At 42.1% G+C, this 5,000-nt stretch overlaps 1 protein-coding gene across 1 annotated transcript in view; it reads left to right on the top strand.

Annotated features, from left to right (window-relative positions):
* LOC122255287 (cell adhesion molecule Dscam2-like) overlaps positions 1 to 5,000 on the top strand; it is a 123,222-nt gene that overhangs the window by 56,528 nt on the left and 61,694 nt on the right. The window lies entirely within an intron of this gene.

Here is a 5,000-nt window from a genome sequence, read left to right as displayed (position 1 = left end):
AATGAAAATAAAACATAATGATTTTAACATCACAAAGATGACAGTATAAATATTACAAAACAAAATCAAAGACTTCACGCACAGAGAATAGAAATATCCAAGCGCTGAAGAATAAAATCGTAGAATCTAGATACAGCGTGTGCAGGAGCAGGAAAGCAGTAAGTGAAGGGTTCAAAGTGGCTGCCTCCTTTCGGGGATGGACTTGGAACAATGGATATTTCTAGGAAACAGGGAAAGTTTTGAAGGAGAGGGAGCGACGGAAAAGCTAAGGACAAGGCAAGTTCAGCTACACATTCTTTGAGTACGCGCCTCCTGGACCAAGAACCTTTGAAGTATTAGGAGACTGGAGTGCTTTCTCGACCAGCTGATGGGGGGAAAACAGGGAAAGTAATGTATGTACAGCATCGCTGGAATTGTAGTCAGTTGAGTTGGCAAAGAGAACTGGTCCTGCTAGGGGAACAGTCAACTGCAGAGTTGAATGGAATGTAGATAAAGTGGAATGTATATAAAAAGTGATATTGATGTTGATTATTTGCCATAGGGAATGTCTTCTCTGTTTTTTTTTCGGTACAAAGACGCTGCGTATGTTGCCTTGTATGATTTATTATCATAATTAATATTGATATCGTCTATTTTATAACCAGGTTATTATCAATGTCATTAGTATTATCATTATTATCATAATTCCTCATCGTTACTATTATTATTGTCATTATAATTATTATCATTATCATCGCTATTGCTATCAAAATTGACATGGTTATTATTATCATTATCATTGCTGTTGTTATCATTATTTTAGTTAGCATTGGTATTATTATCATTAATGTAATCATCATCGTCATGATTTTCATTGTTATTATTATCATCATCATCATTATTGTAATTATCCTTATCATTAGAATTACTGTAATTCTTATGATTATTATCATTATCATTATGATTTTTATCATTATTGTTATTATGAATATTATCACTATCATCATCTTTTTTTAAATGTTTAAAATCATTATCAATATTCTCCTTCTTATGCTTATTTGCATTAATTGACTTCACCTCGTCATTTAGTCTTTCATTTGCTACCCTGGCTAACTGCACAGGCGTGGGTAAGCTTTGATACATTGATGTACGGGCGTGACAAATTCGTCATGTAAATGAAATATGGCTTCGGGAAACCGTAGAGTTTTGACAGATGAAACTTTTTGTGTAAAACACGGGATAATTATATCCAATTAATGAAATCATATTTATTGAAGAAATGATAATGAAAACATAACAAAAGAGTAATTTTTGTTAACTCAATGGATAAAAAGATGATTTCCTGTGCAACATCTGTATAAAGATGTTACACAGAATATTATTAAGTTCAGACATAATACCGTGACCCGGAAACAAAACTTACAATCCATAAAGAAATGATGAATGAAGCCTTTGTAAGAGCACGAGCTAAAATACAGGTTGGAATAAATTTTAAGAGATAGGACGGCCGCCTAGACACGCAAGCAGGCCAAATAACCTACCCAAAATTCTTAACATTTCCCACCAAACTGAGATACCTGGAAGTTCTCTCCGCCGCTTTGACTCTAAAGGAGACATTTTCGTCATGATAACCAATGGAATGATTTCACAGACATAGCTTTATTATCATTACTGCTGTTTTTTGTTTTAATTATTGCTATTGTTACTACTATTACAATCCTTCTTTAATCATCTTCTTCCGTAGAAGCTTAAAGAATTTTTATTACGTAAGGATAGTTAAGATATGCATGTGATAGACCTGGTACAAAATAGGATATTATTGGGAAATAAGCGTACATGGATAGGATATCCTTGATAAAATAGCCGATATTTTTTCTTAATTCAGTGGACACAGTTGTTCTCCTTGCCTCTTGAAATAGAAAAGACAATGAAAAGAGACAAAGTGAAAAAGTGAATGTTGACAATGTGAGACGAAAGAAAGATAGAAAAAAAAAACTTTCCTATTCCTGTTCGGTCTTTCTCTCCGTCACTGTTTAATGATCTTCTTAACCCTCGCTCTTCTCTCTCTTTTTCTTTTTATCTCTCTTATACATACGCTAACTCTCTCTCACACTCATACATTTTTCTTCTTCACCTCTCTTTCTCATTTTCCGTTCACACACACACACACACAAACACGTTCTTCTCTCTCTCTCTCTCTCTTCCTCCATCCCTCCATCCCTCCCTCCCTCCCTCCCTCCCTCCCTCCCTCCCTCCCTCCCTCCCTCCTCCCTCCCTCCCTCCCTCCCTCCCTTCCTCCTTCCCTCTCTCTCTCTCTCTCTCTCTCTCTCTCTCTCTCTCTCTCTCTCTCTCTCTCTCTCTCTCTCCCTCTCCCTCTCCCTCCCTCCCTCCCTCCGTCCCTCCCCCCTCTCTCTCTTTCTCTCACACACACAAACATCCCGTTCTCTTTATCCATTCGTCCTTCAGTCAGCCAATCAATCTACAGCACCCTCTCCTGTATCCTGTGCTGTCTCCATTTCCCTAAATTTTCAATTCTATGTGTCTCTCCTTCTCAATTCCTCTTCCCTCCACTCTCCTCTCCTCCCACTCCTCCCCCTCTCCTCCCATCACTCACCCTCCACCTTCTCACATCCTTCCATTTTCCCACTTCTCCGCGACGTGCCTTCCTCTTTCTCTCCTCTAATATCTCTCCATCTCTACTTTCCATAATGCGTCCATCTCGCTTTACCTCCATCTAGACCCCCTCCCTCCCACTACCTTTACCTTTACCTACCCCCCCACCCCCGCCACTATCTTCTCCTTCATCCCCCTCCAGCTCTATCTTCCATTATCCCTCCATCTCCCAAACCCCCAATTACACCCTTCCTGTTTCCGACCTCTAATGCCCCCCCACCCCCCTCCCATCTCCATCTACACTTCCCCCCATTCTCCCCTCCCCTCCCCCCATCTCTACCTTCCACCATCCTTCCATTCCTCCCCCCCATCTACCTCTACCATGCTTATATCTCTCCCCTCCCCCCCCGCCCTCCCTTTCCCTCCAACCCATCCACACCCCTCCCACCCCCGCCTTCCCTTCCATCCCACCATCTCCACTACCCCTTCCCCCCTCCCCCCTCCCCCACCAACATCCCCCGCCCTCTATCCACACCCCTCCACACCATGTCGAACACGGACGTCGGCCTCAACAGGGCTGACATGTGCAATACGTCACTCTTTTTGGACGAGGAATGAAAGTTTTAGACGTTGCTGAATGAAATGACAGGGAAGTGGTGGGTGGAATGTAGGATGTGGAATGGCGGAGGTGGAATTGGGGAAGTGGCTGGTGGGTTGTGGAATATACAATTTGGAATGTTGAAGAAATCAAATTGAGAAAGTGGGTGGTGGTGGAGAGTGGAATGTGGAAGAATATTGAGGGGGAATATTTAGTGAGGTGTGGAACTCTAGACTGGAATTAGGAGCTTTAGAGAGTGGAATGTAGAGGAATATCGAAGTGGAATATCCAGTAGACTGCGGGGCTTGGATTGTAGAAGTAGGAGGTCAGACAATGGAAGGCTAAGTAATACTGAGGTGAAATATTCAGTGGAATGTGGAGTAAGAAAGAGAAATGTGGAGGAGAACTGAAGTGGAATTATCAATGGAATATCGAGCATGAACCGTGGAAGTAGGAGCTAAGAGAATGGAATGTGGAAGAATATTGTTGCGGGATATTCAGTGGAATACGGAACTTAGACTATGGAGGAAGAAGCTCGAAGGATGGAATGTAAAGTAAGAGAGATGGAACGCTCAAAATGGAGGAAAAAGAATGACTGGTGCGTGGAATATGCAAAGGGTTAAGAATGATAACGTAGTCTTTCTCTCTATCCCCGTGCGTGTGATGTGTATGTATGTTTCTGTCTCTATGTCTATAACTTCTATCTTTCTGTCTCTGTCTTTGTCTCTGTCTTTCTCTCTCTCTCTCTCTCTCTCTCTCTCTCTCTCTCTCTCTCTCTCTCTCTCTCTCTCTCTCTCTCTCTCTCTCTCTCTCTCTCTCTCTCTCTCTCTCTCTCTCTCTCTCTCTCTCTCTCTCTCTCTCTCTCTCTCTCTCTCTTTCCCTCCCTTTTCCCCTTCCTCCCTCCCTCCCTCTCTCCCTCCCTACCCTCCCTCCCTCCCTCCCTCCCTCCCTCCCTCCCTCCCTCCCTCCCTCCCTCCCTCCCTCCCTCCCTCCCTCCCTCTCTTCCACTCACCCACCCACCCACAAACCCACCCACCCACCCACCCACAATCCCTCATTCACCTCCCTTCTCTCTCTCTCTCATAATTTTCCCCCTCCCTCTCTCTTTTATCATTTATCCCCATCCTTCTACTATGCTTACCTGCTCCTCTGGTCTTCTTCTTCTCCCTCTTCCTTCCAAGGCCGAATTCATCCTCTGTCTCTTTGTCTTCTCGATATTTCGAAGTGAAGGAAGATGGATAAGCTGGAGGAGGAAGAGGAGGATAATTTGTGAAGGCGAAGAGAGAAAAGGACAAAAAGAGGAAGTGGGGGAGAAGACGATAGAGGAGGGGATTGGTGATAAACTAGGGAGGAGGAGGAAGGTGGGAAGAGGGAGATGGAGAGAGAAAATGAGAGAGAGAGAGAGAGAAAGAGAGAAAGAGAGAAAGAGAGAAAGAGAGAAAGAGAGAAAGAGAGAAAGAGAGAGAGAGAGAGAGAGAGAGAGAGAGAGAGAGAGAGAGAGAGAGAGAGAGAGAGAGAGAGTACTACTGCTGTTGCTACTGATTACAATAGTGATGTTGATTATAAAAATAAAACATAATATAGATAACAATAATGATGGTAATAACGACAATGATAGTGATAGAAAATTAAAACAATGATGATAAGGATAGTATCGATGACGACAATGATAATGATTATAATGAGGTTGATAATAGCAATAATGATAATAGCGAGGAACAAAAATGTACTGATAATAAAGATGCTAGTAATAACAATAATGATGATAACAGTGAAAATAATAATTTGAATGATAGTGATGAAAAAATAT

Source organism: Penaeus japonicus, unplaced genomic scaffold, assembly GCF_977035675.1.
Source record: "Penaeus japonicus unplaced genomic scaffold, GWHDUDI00000001_assembly GWHDUDI00000041, whole genome shotgun sequence".
Classification (NCBI taxonomy): domain Eukaryota; kingdom Metazoa; phylum Arthropoda; class Malacostraca; order Decapoda; family Penaeidae; genus Penaeus; species Penaeus japonicus.
This window is presented reverse-complemented; position numbering and strand designations above follow the sequence as displayed.